Here is a 20,984-nt window from a genome sequence, read left to right as displayed (position 1 = left end):
CATCCCCGTATGCTTGCCTGGAGAATCACATGGACAGAGGGGACGGGCAGGCTAAAGTCCACAGGGTCACAAAGAGTTGGACCCAACTGAAGTGACTTAGCACACATGCATAAATAAAGGTATTTGGACCTAACTGCGATTGTAAACTTGCATCACTTACATTCCACTAATTAACTAATGCCCTAATCATGATTTTATACAATGATCTTTTTAAATTTGCATTTTGAGTATAAAAGAATTTTGTTGGCTGATCTTTAAGTCAGATACATTCAGAAGGCACCTTGCTTGAAATCAAGTCAGGTTTTTCCTCTAACCTGACTTTCTTACAAGTGTCCAAATCTTTGATAGAGAACCAATGTAATTTTGTTAAATAGGCATATAATCATGTTGAAAAAATTTAACGAATTTGTAGTTTATTAAGGATATATTCTAAGGTAAGAACTGTGTGGAAACTCTTCTATAGAAAAGACTTTTTCAATTATTTTAACTATATTAACTGGCATTTTGATAAAAATTTATAGCATTTTTATCAGACCATCATTTGAGCTTTTTACTACTTTCCTTGAAATTGAAAGTAGAATGGTAATATATCGATTTAAACTTCACATAAATGCTTATTTTTCATTTTGTATTGTTTTAGAAACATATTGTGGCAGTTATTATTAGATTTGCCTAATATTTGCACATTTTAAAACCAGGTCTGGACAGTAGTACCAATGACTGAATTATTTTCATTCTTTGATTTTGACTTGGTTTACTGTGGGTCAAGAGTACTTTAATTTGGCTAAGATACCCTTTCAGAGTGTTCTACCAAGAGGTTAAAAAGCCTCTAGCATAGTACAGTATAAATAAGTTACACTATCCAATATCACAGTTCTTTGAAAAGTGCATGTGATTTATTCACGCAATAAGAATTTCTTAGCACCTTTTATTCATAAGGTATTGTGCTAGGCAATAATAAAATGGTGGGCTGCATAATATTCATCTCTTTATTTCTCATATTTATTATAGTGTCTAACATTCAATAAATGCTTGAATGAGAAAAGTACAATTTAAGAAATGAAACACTAAATAAATAAAATATTAACTATTAAAATGTACTTCAACTTCTCATCATGATTTTAGCATATAGACTAGAAGAAATTCATTTAAACAAATAATTTCACTTCAGGGAGATACATTGTAATAAGTGAATGGGTAAATGATAGTAGGAATGTTAAGTAGCTCAATCCAACAATTGAATTTTAATATTAAGTTCTGTTGCAGGTAACGGAAGCCCCAAATTATTAGAGTATTACTTGATACAGATATTTATTGTTTGTCTTACATTAAAAGTCTGGAGATAGATAGTCCAGGGTTAGCATGTTGGCTGTGTCTCCCTCAGAGGCCTGGACTCATTCCATCTCTTCACGGCAAGGCACAGTACCGTCCTTCACCCCCTGTCTTTACTAGAGTACCCATTCTTGTTGCCAACATCATACCAATGTTCCAGCTATCAAAGAAGGCAGAAGGGCCAAAGATAGTGCATCAATCATCTTTTTAGAAAGGCTCCCTTGAGCTTTTAAATGACTGTTTAGCCTATATCTCATTGCCCCAAACTTCATCTATAAACTACTAGCTTCAAATATGTTTGGTAGTAAATATGGTGTCTATATCAAGCTGGTATGTGCCTGGCTTAAAAAAAAAAAAAAAAGATTGCACTTCTATGAAAGAAGAAAATGACTACAAGTCACTGCCAAATGAACAAAAATAAACCAAGAAATTTTTCTATCATGTAACATCTGACCTGAATTTTCAAGCAACACAAACTCAGGCAGTCCATCGCTGGGATGGTACAAAGAGAAGACAGAATAATCTAATACAGAATTTGCAGAGGTAGAGCAGTGAGACACTGTGCTATGCTACATTGTATTAAACTTCATCTGTGCTATATTAATTTGAACTTTTAGTGAAAATTTGGAAATACTTATGGATTTTACAACTAACTTACATTTCTTTTGAGCAGAAAAGTAATAAAGACAGAATAGTGAATTAGAATGAAGAGACTACAGATGAAATCACTGAGATACCATTATAATAATTTAGTTATAAAAATATTGCCAATTATAATTAGGAGCTAAATATCTGAAAATGATATAGAGATATGTATAGAAGGGATTGGATAACAGATTGGGTGTGGGACTGAAGGGAGAGAAGTGTCAAGCATTAGTCAGGAGTTTCTAACTTGGGTACCCAGGAAGAATAACAGATCAGAAATGCAATGCAATATGATAAGTAGGTTTCATATAAAAAAATACATCAATTTTGGAGTTTTAAGTATAAACTGTCTATGAAGCACATATATTTGTGAATAAGTGTAAAGTTTAACAGAAATACATAAACTGATGATACTGTTTACATAAATATAAAGAATCAAAGTAGTCCACTATTATTGAAAATCTCATTTGTACTGTGATCTTCTTAAAATTACATACTTCACTACCTCAAATATAGGAAGCTAAGTATAAAATTCTTCTTTTGTGTGAGAGGTGGATACTCTACCTTTTATAGAAATGAAGTATATGAAATAAAAGGTATACGATAACATTGAAATACTGTGTACTCTAATGTTAGAGGTTCAAACATATTTTTAGTTACCATTATTTGATATTTTAAATGGTAAAGAGAGAAAGGATTCAATTATGGCATTATCTAGGAATAATGATGAATGAATATACACATATATCTAAAACACATCAATTAAAAACACTCTGATAGATATAGACAGATTCTCTTCAGGGGACTAATAGCTGGTTTAAGAAAAAGTATTGAACCCTCTCTATGAACTATTAGTTCTTAGTTATGTATTTTTCTCTTGACTTCCTACTTTTGCATTTCAATCCCCTGTGATTAACAGAATATATATATATATATATATATATATATATATATATATATATATATATATATATATATATGATCAACTTCAGTTTATTCAGCATTGGTGTTTGTGACATAGACTTGAATTACTGTGATTTTGAATGGTTTGCCTTGAAGACTAACCGAGATCATTCTGTCACTTTTGAGATTGCACCCAGGTACTGCATTTTGGACTCTTTTGTTGACTGTGAGGGCTACTCCATTTCTTGGAAGGGATTCTTGCCCACAGAAGTAGATATAATGGTCATCTGAATCAACTTCACCTATCCCTGTCCATTTTAGTTCACTGATTCCTAAGATATTGATGTTTACTCTTGCCATCTCCTGCTTAACCACATTCAATTTACCTTGATTCATGGGCCTAAAATTCCAGGTTCCTATGCAATGCTGTTCTTTACAGCACCAGGTCTTACTTTCATCACCAGACACATCCACAAGTGAGAATTGTTTCTGCTTTAGCCCAGTCACTTCATTCTTTCTGGAGCAAATAGCAGCTGTCCTTTGCTCTTCCCCAGTAACATATTGGATCCCTTCTGACCTGGGGGACTCATCTTTTGGTGTCATATCTTTTTTCCTTTTTATACAGTTCATGGGGTTCTCATGGCAAGTATACTGGGGTGGTTTGTCATTCCCTCCTCCAGTGGATCATGTATATGCAGAGCACATCATACAAAATGTCAGGCTGGATGAGTTACAAGCTGAAATCAATATTGTCAGGAGGAATAGCAACAACCTCAGATATGCAGATGATACTACCCTAATGGCAGAAAGCAAAAAGGAACTTAATAGTCTCTTAAAACTGAAAGTGGAGTCTCAGACATGTCCAGATCTTTGTGACTCCATGGACGGTAGCCTGCCAGGCTCTTCCATCCATGGCATTTTCAAGGTAAGAATACTGGAGGACTTCCCTGGTGGCTCAGACGGTAAAGCGTCTGCCTACAATGCAGGAGACCCAGGTTCCATCACTGGGTTGGGAGGATCTACTGGAGAAGGAAATGGCAACCCACTCCAGTATTCTTGCTTGGAAAATCCCATGAACGGAGGAACATAGTAGGCTACAGTCCGTGGGGTTACAAAGAGTCGGACACAACTGAGTGACTTCACCTCACTTCACTTCTTCTCCAGGGAATCTTCCCAAGCCAGGGATTGAACCTGGGTCTCCCACATTGCTGACAGACTCCTTACCATATGAGCCACCAGGGAAACCCAAAGAATCTCTTGATGAGGGTGAAAGATGAGAATAAAAAGCTGGCTTAAAGCTCAACATCCCCAAAACTAAGATGATGGCATCTGGTCCCATCACTTCATGGCAAATAGGAGACAGTGTGGAAGCAATGACAGATTTCCTCTTCTTGGGCTCTGAAATCACTATGGATGGTGACTGCTGTCATGAAATTAGAAGATGATTGCTTCTTGGTAGGAATGCTATGACAGCCTAGACAATGTGTTAAAAAGCAAAGACATCACTTTGCCAACAAAGGTCCAAATAGTCAAGGCAGTAGTCTTTCCAGTAGTCATGTACTGATGTGAGATCTGGACCATAAAGAAGGCAAAATGCTGAAGAATTAATGCTTTTGAACTGTGATGCTGGAGAAGACTCTTGAGAGTCCCTTGGACAGTCAGTAGATTAAACCAGTCAATCTTAAAGGAAGTCAACTGTGAATACTCATAGAAGGACTGATGCTGAAACTGAAGCTCTAATACTTTGGTCACCTGATATGAAGAGATGACTCACTGGAAAAGTCCCTGATGCTGGGAAAGATTGAAGGCAGAAGACAGTGACAGAGGATGAGATGGTTGAAATGCGTTACCGATTCAATGGACATGAACTTGGGCAAACTCCGGGAGATGGTGAGGGAAAGTGAAGCCTGATATGCTGCAATACATGGGATTACAAAGAGTCAGACAGAACTTGGCAACAGAACACCAACAACACGCACTTGTCTCACGGTCAAAATATATCAACTGAAGAGAATCTTGTAAGGGAAATTGAGGGGAGATGCTGAGAAATATATCACCCTATTCATTAAAGAGTTTGTTAAGTAAGAATAAAAAGGTCAAACAAAAGCTATCAAATAAAATTAATGTAAATATTATTTTAGTAAAGAATTAGTAAATCATATAGCCAAATTATAGAACAGATGTCATTTAAACAGCTTCTTTAAAATCATCTGACTTAAGACCCTGTTTATGCCATATGACCCAGCAATACCACTCCTGGGCATACACACCAAGGAAACTAGATCTGAAAGAGACACGTGCACCCCGGTGTTCATCGCAGCACTGTTTATAATAGCCAGGACATGGAAGCAACCTAGATGCCCATCAGCAGATGAATGGATAAGGAAGCTGTGGTACATATGCACAATGGAATATTACTCAGCCATTAAAAAGAATTCATTTGAATCCGTTCTAATGAGATGGATGAAACTGGAGCCCATTATACAGAGTGAAGTAAGCCAGAAAGATAAAGAACATTACAGTATACTAACACATATATATGGAATTTAAAAAGATGGTAACAATAACCCTATATGCAAAACAAAAAAAGAGACAGATGTACAGAACAGACTTTGAGACTCTGTGGGAGAAGGCGAGGGTGGGATGTTCTGAGAGAACAGCGTTGAAACAAGTATACTATCAAGAGTGAAACAGATCACCAGCCCAGGTGGGATGCATGAGACAAGTGCTCAGGGCTGGTGCACTGGGAAGACCCAGAGGGATGGGATGGGGAGGGAGGCGGGAGGGGGGATCGGGATGGGGAACACATGTAAACCCATGGCTGATTCATGTCAATGTATGGCAAAAACCACTATAATATTTTAAAGTAATTAGCCTCCAACTAATAAAAATAAATGAAAAAAAAAAGACCCTATTTAATGTCTATTTCTAAAATATCTAACTTCTTAGATTTCAAGCTCCTAATGAGAGTTAGATGATTTACAGACACTTATTAAACATAAGTAAAATTCCTCATTTTTCAATTTTAATTAAAATCTTAAAAATGTAAATTTTTTTAACTTATAGTAAGTTCTCTTTGCTTCTACTATTCCTTTGGTTAAAAAACATTACATTTTTGACCTTGCTGTTTCCCTGTTAGCTAGTGGAAGGTATATTCTGTAAAAACAAAGTTATTTACTTAAAGTTGTTCAGCAAATCTGAGAGAATAAGTGTGATAAATCATATTTTCATAAATAGAAACAATTCAATTCATAACAAAATGGCTCTGAATATCTAATAAGTTTATATTTGAGGTTTTTGTAACCTATATAATTTCTTATTTGATATGCAGATGTATAAGAACCTGCTTCAGTATTAAAATCTTCATTTTCTACTCTTCTTAGGACACTTTCACTTCATTCCCAGAAGAAAGAAAAATGAAGATTTAATATACAGGTATATTTTGTTTTATTGCTCTTGGCTTTATTGTGCTTCACAAATACTGTGTTTTTTATAAATTAGAGATTTGTGACAACCCTTTCTCAAGCAAGTCTATTGGCACCGTTTTTTCAATAGCATTTGCTCACTTCATATCTCTGTCACAGTTTGATAGTTCTCACAGTATTTCAGGCTTTTTCATTATTATTGTATTTATCATGGTGATCTTTAATATACATATTGTACTGTAATTTTTGACTTTTTTTAGCAATAGAGTATTTTTAAAGTAAATGCATTATTTTTAAGGCATAATATTACTGTATAATAGATTACATTATAGTGTGTACATAACTGTTCACTAAGAAACCAAAAAACTTTCTGTAACTCACTTTATTTTTATATTCACTTTATTACGTTGTCCTGGAGCCAAACTTGGAGTATCATCAACATATGTCTGTATTGGCAAATGTTTGTCATTTTTCAAAAAATGGCAAAATGAAAATTGTAGAAACAAGTTATCTCTTGAGCAGGCTCCTCTTATTAACAATAAGTAAATCAATATAAGGAATGAATGATCTCTTATGAAATTATCAGTTTACTTTAAAAAAGTAAGACAAATTTTTATTTTGTTGTTATTTTTGTGACGATGTATATAAATGTGTTTTATTTTTACTAACTGATAGCTGTGAAATCAACTCAGTAGCCTTCTTTATACACTTGTAAACTTACTATTAGATTTAATAGGAGTAAAAGCTGAAGAAATCCCCATAAATGCAAGGAACATTTTAAGAAATATACTAAGCTTTATGTTCAACTGTTTTCAGGATAATGTTCACAATAAAACTGGAAGAAGAGAGTATGGATATCCCTAAACATAAAGATTGTGTCAGTATTCCCATAATGTTAATAATTTTTAAATTAAATTAATACAATGTGACATATATTGAGTACAGGAGAAACCTTAAGAAATCCATTAAAATTAAAACCAGTTTTGTAAAAATGTGTTCTCTCTTAAAGTTTAAAATATCTGTCTCTTAAAGACTATTAAAACTTTTTCTTCTTGGTATTTAAGTTATAGAGACACATAAAGTTGTTATTTGGCTTTCTGCTCAGAGTGGTAACTGAATGCATTTCTATAGATCTCCTCCTTTCAAAATTATATTGATATGATTAAATTAATATTCAAATAAAATAGCTCCCTGACACCTTCGGGACACAGAAAAGTTTCATAGACTAGAAACACTTAGGAATTTTGTAACATGGAAAAGATAGATTGGAGGGATTGAGAAGTGGAATTCCATACCTCCATTTCACTATGAACTTTCCATAGTTAGTCTCTTCGTCAACGTTGTGGTAATTTCTTTTGATTTTTCAGTTTTGTTCGTGTTCCTCTTTTGGAAACTGCTGGCATTTCCCTGTGCCTTCTTCTGTTTCCTTAGACAGTAACTTTAAAACATAGGTTAATTTTAGTTGGCTTGGCAAGTACAGGGGGGAGCGAATATAAAGGGCAGATAATAGGTGTTGCATTGGGAATAAATACATTAGATCAGTTAGCATTAGCCTATCGTTTCTTATTTTTTAAAAAAAAGAAAGGAAAAACCTGACATAATAAAAACAGATCTATATACATAACACAAAAACAATCACCTCATTCCTGCTGCTCTAAATCATCTTGATCACTGATCAGGCTATTCTAGCTTTTTAAAAATGAAAATTGTCATAGATTTTAATAACATTTTTATCTAATCCTTAAAGATTGCATATATTTTTGTTATTAAGACTTTGTATTCATTATTCTTTAGGCATAGTTGAAAGCACCTTCAGAATTTTCTTCAAGGCTGTTGTCCTAATCATAATTTCTAATCTTCCTTATTATCTTGTTAATTAATACAATTTTACTAAGACATCTATTTTATCAAATATCCAATTGAATTTATTGTTTCTCCTTATTAGTGCAACAAATGCTTTGGAGATTATCTTATTTTATTGGCTTTTTGAAAAATAAAGTGCTAATTTGCAGCTTCTTAACTTCTAAATATTTCTTTAGTACCATGAGTTCTCTGTTCTTAGAATCTTTATTCCCAATCATTTTACCCTGTTGCATTAGCTAATTCTACAAGTAATTGTTTTCAAAAGTTTATATGCTCTTGCGTCTATTGTTACAGTTTTGAGTTGGAAAGTAATCACTTAACTGAATGGTAGTTTGGCTGATGGAGATTTATAGAACCATAATCTTTCCCTATTTCAAACAGCATCTCTTACATTTAGTTTTGTAGATAAGTGTGATTTTATTGCATTTTTTGGCTGTTAAAAAAAAAGGGTCCATTTCAGTTCAGTTCAGTTGCTCAGTCATGTCTGACTCTTTGCAACCCCATGGACTGCAGCATGCCAGGCTTCTCTGTACATCACCAACTCTCGAAGCTTGCTCAAACTCATGTCCATTGAGTCAGTGATGCCATCCAACCAACTCTTCTGTCGTCCTCTTCTCCTCCTGCCTTCAATCTTTCCCAGCATCAGAGTCTTTTCCAATGAGTCAGTTCTTCACATCAGGTGGCCGAAGTATTGGAGTTTCAACTTCATCATCAATCCTTCCAATGAATATTCAGGACTGATTTCCTTTAGGATTGACTGGTTTGATCCCCTTGCAGGCCAAGAGACTCTGAAGAGTGTTCTCCAACACCACTTTGAGTTTTCTCAAAAGCATCAGTTCCTTAGCCCTCAGTTTTCTTTATGGTCCAATTCTCACATCCATACATGGCTACTGGAAAAACCATAGCTTTGACTAGATGGACCTTTGTTGGTAATGTAATGTCTCTGCTTTTAAATATGCTGTCTAGGTTGGTCATAGCTTTTCTTCCAAGGAGCAACCGTCTTTTAATTTCATGGCTGCAATTACCATCTGCAGTGATTTTGGAGCCCCCCAAAATAAAATCTGTCACTGTTTCCATTTTTTCCCCATATATTTGCCATGAAGTGATGGGACCAGATGCTATGATCTTCATTTTCTGAATGTTGAGTTTTAAGCCAACTTTTTTACTCTCCTATTTCACTTTTATCAAGAGGCTCTTTAGTTCTTCACTTTCTGCCATAAGGGTGGTGTCATCTGCACCTCTGGGTTTATTGATACTTCTCCCTGTTTCTAGGTTGTGTTTCATCCAGTCCAGCATTTCACATGATGCACTCTGCATATAAGTTAAATAAGCAGGGTGACAATATATAGCTGTGATGTAGTCCTTTCCTGATTTGGAACCAGTCTGTTGTTCCATGTCCAGTTCTAACTGCTTCTTCTTGACCTGAATATAGATTTCTGAGGAGATTGGTAAGGTGGTCTGGTATTCCCATCTCTTGAAGCATTTTTCATAGTTTGTTGTGATCCACACAGTCAAAGGCTTTGGCATAGTCAATAAAGCAGAAGTAGATGTCTTTCTGGAACTCTCTTGCTTTTTCGATGATCCAACGGATGTTGGCATTTTGATCTCTGGTTCCTCTGTCTTTTCTAAATCCAGCTTGAACATCTGGAAGTTCACAGTTCATGGACTGTTGAAGCCTGGCTTGGAGAATTTTGAACATTACTTTGCTGGTGTGTGAGATGAGTGCAATTGTGCGGTAGTTTGAAAATTCTTCGTCATTGCCTTTCTTAGGGATTGGGGAAAGAACAGCCCTTTTTGAGTCCCGTGGCCACTGCTGAGTTTTCCAAATTTGCTGACATATTGAGTGTAGCACTTTCACAGCATCATCTTTCAGGATTTGAAATAGCTCAACTGGAACTCCATCACATCCAGTAGCTTTGCTCAGAGTGATGATTCCTAAGGCTCACTTGACTTCACATTCCAGGATGTCTGGCTCTAAGTGAGTGATCACACCATCGTGGTTATCTGGGTCATGAAGATCTTTTTTGTACAGTTGTTCTGTGTATTCTTGCCACCTCTTCTGAATATCTTCTGCTTCTGTTTGGCTCATACTATTTCTGTCCTTTATTGTGTCTTTCTTTGCATGAAATGTTCCCTTGGTATCTCTAATTTTCTTGAGGAGATCTCTAGTCTTTCCCATTCTATTGTTTTCCTCTATCTCTTTGTACTCATCACTGAGGAAGGCTTTCTTATCTCTCCTTGCTATACTTTGAAACTCTGTATTCAAATGGGTATATCTTTCTGTTTCTCCTTGCCTTTAGCTTGTCTTCTTTTCTCAGCTATTTGTAAGGCCTCCTCAGGCAACCATTTTGCCTTTTTGCATTTCTTTTTCCTGGGGATGGTCTTGATCCCTGTCTCCTGTACAATATCACAAACCTCCATCCATAGTTCTTCAGGTACTCTCTGTATGATATATAATCACTTGAATCTAATTTTCCCTTCCATTATATAATCATAAGGGATTTAATTTAGGTCATACCTGGATGGTCTAGTGGTTTTCCCTATTTTCTTCAATTTAAATCTGAATTTGTCAATAAGGAGTTCATGATCTGAGCCACAGTCAGCTTCTGGTCTTGTTTTTTCTGACTATATAGAGCTTCTCTATCTTAGGCTGCAAAGAATATAATCAATCTGATTTCAATATTGACCATCTGATGATGTCCATGTGTAGAGTCTTCTTTTCTGTTGTTGAAAGAGGGTGTTTTCTGTGACCAGTGCATTCTCTTGGCAAAACTCTGTTAACCTTTGCCCTGTTTCATTCTGTACTTGAAGGCCAAATTTGCCTGTCACTCCAGGTGTCTCTTGACTTCATACTTTTGCGTTCCAGTCCAAAAATCTGTCCAGAATTCTGCAAAACTTAGAAATATAACTTTGAAATAAAACTCTTTGTCTGAATTTGTTTTGTTAATTTTCATTCAAAAATTCTTTTTGAAACTCAGTGGTCCCATTAAATATGCATATTCTAGTGGATTCTTTAATGAAGTGAAAATTTCTAGTATTACTTCTTGGATTATTGCTTCTTCATCCATGTTGTTGTTACTTTCTGGAGTTTCTTCATGCACGGTGTATACTATACCACAAGTCATGTGGGATATTGGTTCCCCTACCAGGGATCCAACCTGTCCCCTCTCCAGTGGAAACACAGATTGTTAACCACTGGGCCACCAGGAGTCCCAGCTGGAAGTGTTCTGATCGCCTTATTTCTTTTCATAGGTACTTATCCCTTTTAAATATCTTCTCTGCTTGGAAAAATTTCTTTAACTTAGTTTTCCAAAATGCCATAGTTAAGTATTTGTTTCATTTGCCTAAATATTTGCCTGGAATCTTTGTGCTAAACCAAATATTTACTTTGGACTGGATATTAGAGCATTTTTGTATCCTCTGTAGCTGTTTTTCCTTCATACTCATCATCTTATCATCCTGGATCCATCAGATTAAAATGCTGAGCAAACTATATTTCTTTCCATTCACAGGATTGCAGGGCAATTGGTTGGAGGGTAGTGTGTGAAAGAAAGTATTCTTATTTGCTTTAAAGTTGCCCTGAGCAAATACTGCACAGTGAGCCAGTCTGTGTTTCCACTCTGCTTGTACCTACAGCCTTTACAGTCAGAAGTCTTCATTGGACCACGTGTGTGGGTTGGGGTCATTCTCTAACATCCAATGCTATTACAGACTGTTTTCCTAATATATTAATATATATATACAATTGTGTATAATATGTGTGCTAAGTCGCTTCAGTCATGTCCAACTCTCTTGAATTTATGGATTGTAGCCTGCCAGGCTTCTCTGTACATGGGATTCTCCAGGCAAGAATACTGGAGTGGCTTGCCATGCCCTCCTCCAGGGGATCTTCCTGACCCAAAGATTGAACATGCATCTATAATGTATCCTGAATTGGCAGGAGGGTTCTTTACCACTAGTGCCAACTGGGAAGATATATAATATACTGCTTATCATATAAAATACATATAATATATAAATGTATATACATATTTAGTAAAAATGGAGTGTTCAAATGTCTATTATGTTTTTTCCTATCTAAACAAACTTCCAGACAAAAGAAAATATTGCAATATTTGCTGTTATATTGTAGTCACAATGTCATGTCAGACTCTTTCGCAACCCTATGGACTATAGCCCCACCAGGCTCCTCTGCCCATAGGATTTCCCAGGCAAGATGCTGGAGTGGGTTGCCTTTTTCTTTTCTAGAGGGTCTTCCTGACCTAATGGTTGAACTCGTGCCTTCTGTATTAGCAGATGAATCCTTTACCACAGCTGCTGCTGCTGCTGCTAAGTCGCTTCAGTTGTGTCGGACTCTATGCAACCCCATGGACGGCAGCCCACCAGGCTCCCCTGTCCCTGGGATTCTCCAGACAAGAACACTGGAGTGGGTTGCCATTTCCTTCTCCAATGCATGAAAGTGAAAATTGAAAGTGAAGTCGCTCAGTCGTGTCTGACTCTTTGCGACCCCATGGACTGTAGCCTACAGGCTCCTCCGTCCATGGGATTTTCCAGGCAAGAGTACTGCAGTGGGGTGCCATTGCCTTCTCCGCTTTACCACTGATTCACCAGGAAAGCCCTATTGCAGTATTAGTCTGAACTAAATTATTTTCATGTATTTTTTTTATATGATAAATACCCTGCTTTGGGCAAGCAGCCCTTCCCATGTCTTTGTGAGGGGTATACTGCAAAGATGGGATGGACCTCTATTCAAAATTTGTTCAAATGTTGAGACTGATGACAGCACACATACTAAGACATAAAAAAGTTCTCACTTGCACTAAGGGCCTTCTCTGGGTATGGAGAGAATATCTCTAAACTGGGCTTCAAATGGCTTGAAAGAGTAGGAAAAGGAGGCTGGCTTGGCGTTTTTATTGTGGTGAAAGGGTGGGACTGGTGTGAAGCTCTCACACTTGAATTTAGAAGCATGCACATGTAGGGCCTTGTACACTTGGAATCTTCCACTGGCACCAAAGTAGGAAGCACCTACGTTTTCTTTCAGTTTGCTCAGATATGAGGCAGAAGGCAAAGATAGCAGGGTGTCCCTTAAGAGCTGTCAGCAAGAGTCAAAATACTAAGTGAGACTCCTTGTTACACCCTGTCTATGGCTGTTTCTGTTTATTCTGTAACAGTGCATCTGCCTCATGAAACTGTTGCTATTTATTTGTTTATTTGCCCCTAACTCTCTACATATTCTGTGTTTCTGGATAAAAGGGACTCTGCCCTGTTTACCATTTTAAACCCTGGACCTATCACAGTTCTCCACATCTCACCTTACTGTAAAAATAGAATTATTCTTAAGTATACTTTTAGTAGTTATTAAAATTGGCTGAATTACCTTTTGCTAAAATAACAATCAGTGAATACATAAGAATTTGGTTGTATTCCTTATTTAAATTGTCCTCTGATTTTGTTTTTAATATCCTTATTTTATGAATTGGCAATGAAATAATGTTTTGGGGAGGATTGACATAATTGGGTCAAATGAATTTTCAGTTAGGCAGATCAAATCATGTTTTTATAGGTTTTAATAAACAACTTGACTCTCTTTTTTCCTTCCTTCCTTCCTTTCTTCTTATATTCATTATTTCCTTTACTTCCCTATGACATATATTTATTAATTTATTGTAGGCATTTTGAGAGCAATGTTTTGATAATCTACACAGCAGTATTTTATACCCCAGTAATTTCACTTATCATGGGATATGGCAAACTCAGCGGAGAGACAATGCAGTATAATGGTAATAGTGATAGTTATAACAACAGCAACAGATTTTTATAGTCAGATTTGGGATTAAATGCCAGGAGTACTAGCCTCAGCCATATGAATCTGGGTTAGTAAGCCATGGTTTTCTCATTATCAAATGAAAAAAACACCATCTTATTGGATTCTATAATTAATTATTAATATATAGAATACTGTATAAACCAATCAATATTATGCCTGAAATGGCATCTGGCAAAAACCAGTGAGCAGGTGTATAAAGATGTATACACTTTGGAGAACATAGCTATTCCTTTATTTCTTTGGTATTTTTGGACTCAGTATTTTTTAAATGAAAGAGACTTTCATGGTCATATGGGATACATCCAGGAATCTGTATTTTGTAAAGCTTTTCACATAATAGTGAAGCATACCTGATTTGAGGAACCACTGATCTTTATACAGCCTGATTATTTTATACCTGAGGAACTGAGGGCCGGAGGGCTATTTCTCTGTGCTAGAGAGCTGATTGGTGGCTGAGCTCATGTTTGCCAGTTCAGATCTTTGTCTTCCATGACACTCCCATACTCTGTGTGAAGTTTAAAGGAGTGTATCTGTGGAGAAGCAGTTCCTAAGAGAGCTTTGGTGACTAGATGGTAGCTGTGTGCTCGTGGCCAAGGAGGAGTGTCTAAAGCAAAAATAATGTGCTTGGGTCTGTGTATCAGAGTCCCGGGGCCATTGAGACTTTAACCCATTTTGCAGTCTAGTCCTTTTTCAACAAGGATGATATTTAGGGGAAGAAAATGGATTGTTGTCTTGGATTTATCACTAAGAAATATAACTGCTCTATGCTTAATTTTAAAGGTAAGATCATACTGAGAAAAGCCCATTGAATATAGATCTTTGTTTGAACTACAGAGCACTATTATTTTACTCTGGAGACACTCTGAGGCATTTTTTATGAGTGAAAAATAATAATCACTATTTTATAAGCTTTGTAATTTAATATATGATCATCTTAGTCCTATCCACATTCTTAGACTTGACCTTACTCTTTTTATTCAAGTGCACTAACTGCATTTGGCTGAAAGTTATAATCTTAGGATCATTTTTTCTTCTCATGTCTTCCCTTGATGTTAGAGTCTGGATTCTTTGGGGCTTCTCATTGTTGATTTTGCTTGATAATGACAGACCTCTCACTTAAAACAGAAGTAGAATTACAGTGGAAGTATTAAGGAATTATAAACCTAGAAATCTGATGACTAAAACATAAAATGATCTGCATTTAATTTCCCTCTCAACGCCTTTACCAGAAACACATACAACAGTTTTCTTGGGATACAGAGATGCTGTTGGCAGTTAAAGTTGCTGCTTCAATTTTGAAATAAGCATACCATTTTCAGAACAACACATGACAACTGAATCTAGAGTATAGATAAAGTAAGAATTCATTGAAGGCAAAGATATTTTGGATCAGATTTGGATGATGACCTTTTGATAGAAAATACTCACACAACATATATAATATCTCCAGATAGTAAGACACAGTTTTCATAAATTCTAAGGCAGCTCATGTTCTTTTATAAATCTTAGGAGAAGAAACCTTCTTGACAGATTCTTGTTTCTGATAGCCTGTCTAGCATTCAAATACAAAATTACACAAGCTACCATTTATAGAGAAGGCTTCTTTTTCCTCTCTTTATTTTCATTTTAAAAAGTAGAGCATTAAAAAAATTTTTTAGGATGTTTACAGGAGCTTTTGTAAATGTTCCTATGCTAATAGATATTATTAATACTTAATAGCTATATAATGCTTTCATCTACAAATCCCAAAGGGATTTTTGAGTGTTACAGTCTTCATTTTCTAAAAGACAAAAAAGAATTCTGAGATGACAAAAGTGTAGTTACCCAAAACTTTCTGAACACATAACTAATAATACAATGGAATTAGAATGCTTGGAAAGAAAATTGTGTACTTAGGTCAAGAATTTGTTTTTTTAAGAAGAATTGTCCCATTTGGTTCTAAAGAAGTTTGTCTTACAGTGACTATTCAGTGCTGATTTTATTTTGGTCTAGTTTTATTCCTTTCTTACCACTCCTCTTTCAGACACATTCTAACTCTATTTTAATTATTTTTTTTTTCCTTTGGTGGCTCTCCTTAACCTATGAGATATTAGAGCTCACTTTCCAAAAAAGATGGTCATGAAATGATTATATCTATTATTTACTGGTCAAATAAACATAAAACCCTACCTACGTGGCTCAATGGTAAAGTATCTGCCTGCCAATTCAAGAGACAAAGGAGACGTGATTCGATCCCTGGGTCAGGAAGATTCCTTAGAGAAGGAAATGGCAGCCCACTTCAGTATTCTTGCCTGGGAAATCCCAAGAACAGAAGAGCCTGGTGAGCTATAGTCCATAGGGTTGCAAAGAGTCAGACAGAACTTAGTGACTAAATAACAGCAAATCACTGTGCTATGAACATTAATGATTATATCCAGGTTTAAACAATTTCAAGAATTGAAACAATTTCCAGCAGCAGACACTGGATCAGAAAATACTTTTGAGCTAAAAGCTTTTTCCTTCATCTGTGAATTGTCTGTATCTTACTGGTGAAAGCAACATTCATTAAGAAGATTGTCCATGCACGTCAGTCCAGAGACTCTATTTTCTTTATTTCTCTCCATTATATTGAAACAGTCCTGCCATTATCTCTACCATTTACTGTGTTATTCTTTTTAAAGGACAACATGATTTGAGATGAATAAAAGATAGATGGCAAGACAAGTTACTGAGTTATTAACTATCTTTACTCTGTCCTTACTGTGGTAGAAGGCTTACAAAATGGAGAGGTATTTTTATTTCTCCAATCTCTGTAATTCTGATTTGGGACTCACATCTTCAGGCAACCTTTAACATCTGTCATGTTTCAGAGCAAAAAATGAGAAGTCAAAAGGCACTTCAGAGACGCTCTATCCTACTGAGACTGCTGTTGGGTTTAGAAGATAAACGCACTAGAAAGAAAGGGCAGAGAGGAGCCTCGAGAACCGGGGGTTTTGAGGGCTAATCCAAAATGAGAGAGTTTACTGAGGCTGAGAATGAGTGGGTTTTAGGATTGTTTTCCTTGCTTGTGTCCTTGTCTGTTTAACAGAGTAGCAAATGGATATCTGACTTATCCTGTTGTGCTAATGGCCTGAAGCATGTCTGTATACATAAGAACCAGAGAAATTGAAGAGAGAACCTGTGGGGCATCTCCTGTCAGTCAGGAGACTGTTGTGACCACCTCTCTGAGCTCATCCAGAGGATCTGCGGGCCCAGGATGAAAAGGGCTCCACTAGGTCGCAGCACTGTGTGGGACCCTGATCACCAAGGCAGGAGGGCCTGGGCCTACAGGATTCTGACAGTGCATAAACCCTCCAATTCTTCCTCTGATCCTGAGAGGGGGAGGAGACCCCAATACATCAAGGAAATTGAGTTTTTAACCAGTATCAAGTTGAGTTGGACCAAGTTAAGAACTTGAACTAGGCAAAAGAACGTGAAGTTTATGCAGAAAAGGCATGCGGGAAAAGGTGTAATTATTAAAAATATAGGCATTTTGGAATTCAGGTGTATTTGAAGCCCAGACTTACAGTTCTGAGAGAGAACGGCTTATCTAAATTACTTACTTAAGTGGAAACTCTTTTAGCATGGTTTCTTGCTCTTAGTTTACCTTTCATATTCCAGAGATTAACCATTCCTTACTACACATTTATATTTATTTATTTATTTATTTTTTAACACATTTATATTTAAAGAGGTACAGTTGAGATTTTCTTTTCAGTTAAGTAATAATAAGAACTCCTGCTACATAAGAATCAGTAATATTTTTGGATTTCTGTAACAAAAGTGTTTACAATATCCAAATACATGTTCTTGGTGTTCTTAGTTTAGCTAGAGAAGGTCCAGGTCTCCAAAATAATTGAAAAGTAAATAAACAAATAATTTTTACTAATGCCTGACATGCTTTTAATGAAATAGAAGTCACTTTACATCTAAAAATACGTGTTAAATTGTACATAGCATTAAATATATATATATATATATATAAAAGCATGCATGCTCAGTTGCTCAGTCATATCTGACTCTTTTGCAACCCCATGGACTATAGCCCTCCAGGCTCCTCTGTTCATGGGATTCTCCAGGCAAGAATACTGGAGTGGATAGCCATTTCCTTCTCCAGAGGATCTTCCTTACCCAGGGATCGAAACCAAGTCTCCTGCATTGACAGGCAGATTCTTTACCACTGAACCAGGACACAAACAAGGAAAACAATCCTAAAACCCATTCATTTCTCAGTCTCAGTAAACTCTCTCATTTTGGATTAGTCCTCTACAACCGCCTTTTCTTAAGGAACTTCTCTGCCCTTTTTGCCTAGTGTCTTTATCTTCTAAACCCAACAGCAGTCTCAGTAGGATAGAGCGTCTCTGAAGTGCCTTTTGACTTCTCATTTTTTGCTCTGAAACATGACAGATGTTAAAGGTTGCCTGAAGATGTGAGTCCCAAATCAGAATTGTAGAGATTTGGGGAAGTAAAAATACCTCTCCATTTTGCAAGCCTTCTACCACAGTAAGGACAGAGTAAAAATAGTTAATAACTCAGTAACTTGTCTTGCCATCTATCTTTTATTCATCTCAAATCATGTTGTCCTTTAAAAAGAATAACACAGTAAATGGTAGAGATAATGGCAGGACTGTTTCAATATAATAGAAAATAGAGTCTCTGGATTGACTTGTATGGACAGTTTTCTTAATGAATATTGCTTTCACCAGAAAGATAAAGAATTCACAGATGAAATAAAAAGCATTCAGCTCAAATATTTTCTAATCCAGTGTCTGCTGCTGGAAATTATTTCAATTCTTGAAACTGTTTAAACCTGGGATATAACCATTAATGTCTACAGCTCAGTGACTACAGGTAACATGCTGTTGTTGTTTAATCACTAAATTGTGTCTGACTCTTGACCCTATTGGCTGTAGCCCACAAAGCTCCATATACTGGAGTGGGTTGCCATTTCCTTCTCCAGGGGATTTTCCTGACCCAGGGATTGAACCCATGTTTCCTCTGTCTCCTGCACTGGCAGGCAGATTCTTACCACTGAGACACCTGGGAAGCCCAAATATATCTATATGTATATGCAAATATATGTGTGTGTGTGTCTGTTTCTGTGTGTAAATGATATTTGCCTTAATCCACAAAATCCTGAAAATCACAAAGCCATTTTCACCTCGAGAACTCAGTTAAATGGGAGAAAGGAGTTGGGAGGAAAATGTAAATTTAACATGAAAGTATATAGCTACCTGTTCAGTTCAGTTTAATCGTTCAGTCGTGTCTGACTATTTGCAACCACATGAACCACAGCACGCTAGGCCTCCCTGTCCATCACCAATTCCTGGAATTTGCTCAAACTCGTGTCCATTGAGTCGGTGATACCATCGAACCATCTCATCCTCTGTGGTCCCCTTCTCCTCCTGCCCCTAATCCCTCCCAGCATCAGGGTTTTTCAAATAAGTCAGCTCTTCGTATCAGGTGGCCAAAGTATTGGAGTTTCAGCTTCAACATCAGTCCTTTCAATGAACACCCAGGACTGATCTCCTTTAGATGGACTGGTTGGATCTCCTTGCAGTGCAAGGGACTCTCAAGAGTCTTCTCCAACACCACAGTTCAAAAGCCTCAATTCTTCACCACTCAGCTCTCTTTCTAGTCCAACTCTCACATCCATACATGACTACTGGAAAAACCATAACCTTGACTAGACGGACCTTTTTTGACAAAGTAATGTCTCTGCTTTTTAATATGCTGCCTAGGTTGGTCATAACTTTCCTTCCAAGGAGTAAGTATCTTTTAATTTCATGGCTGCAGTCACCATCTGCAGTAATTTTGGAGCCCAAAAAAATAAAAGTCAGCCACTGTTTCCACTGTTTCCCCATCTATTTGCCATAAAGTGATGGGACTGGATGCCATGATCTTAGTTTTCTGAAGGTTGAGCTTTAAGCCAACTTTTTCACTCTCCTCTTTCACTTTGACCAAGAGGCTCTTTAGTTCCTCTTCACTTTCTGACCTAAGGGTGGTGTCATCTGCATATCTGAGATTATTGATATTTCTCCCGGCAATCTTGATTCCAACTTGTGCTTCCTCCAGCCCAGCATTTCTCATGATGTACTCTGCATATAAGTTAAATAAGCAGGGTGACAATGTACAGCCTTGATGTACTCCTTTTCCTATTTGGAGCCAGTCTGTTGTTCCATGTCCAGTTCTAACTGTTGCTTCCTGACCTGCATACAGGTTTTTCAAGAGGCAGGTCAGGTGGTCTGGTATTTCCATCTCTTCCAGAATTTTCCACAGTTTGTTGTGGTCCACACAGTCAAAGGCTTTGGCATAGTCAATAAAGCAGAAATAGATGTTTTTCTGGAACTCTCTTGCTTTTTTGATGATCCAGCAGATGTTGGCAACTTGATCTCTGGTTCCTCTGCCTTTTCTAAGCCAGCTTGAACATCTGGAAGTTCATGGTTTATATATTGCTGAAGCCTGGCTTGGAGAATTTTGAACATTACTTTACTAGCATGTGAGATGTGTACAATTGTGCGATAGTTTGAGCATTCTTTGTCATTGCCTTTCTTTGGGATTAGAATTAAAACTGACCTTTTCCAGTCCTGTGGCCACTCCTGAGTTTTCCAAATTTGTTGACATATTGAGTGCAGCACTTTCACAGCATCATCTTTTAGGATTTGAAATAGCTCAACTGGAATTCCATCACCTCCACTAGCTTTGCTTGTAGTGATGCTTCCTAAGGCCCGCTTGACTTCACATTCCAGGGTGTCTGGCTCTATATGAGTGATCACACCATCATGATTATCTGGGTTGTGAAGATCTTTTTTGTACTGCTTGTTATCTTATCTTAAATCATTCTATTGCATTAAAATATGTCTTTCTTAAGGTTCTGAAATCAATGTTTTCACTTAAAATTGTATTTTAATAGTGGAATCCCAAAATCATATTCAGTAATCTTTGCCTCTGCAGGATATGTACAAGCCACT

Source organism: Dama dama, chromosome 5 (genome assembly GCF_033118175.1).
Source record: "Dama dama isolate Ldn47 chromosome 5, ASM3311817v1, whole genome shotgun sequence".
In the NCBI taxonomy this organism is placed as follows: Eukaryota; Metazoa; Chordata; class Mammalia; order Artiodactyla; family Cervidae; genus Dama; species Dama dama.
Note: the sequence above shows the minus strand (reverse complement) of the source record.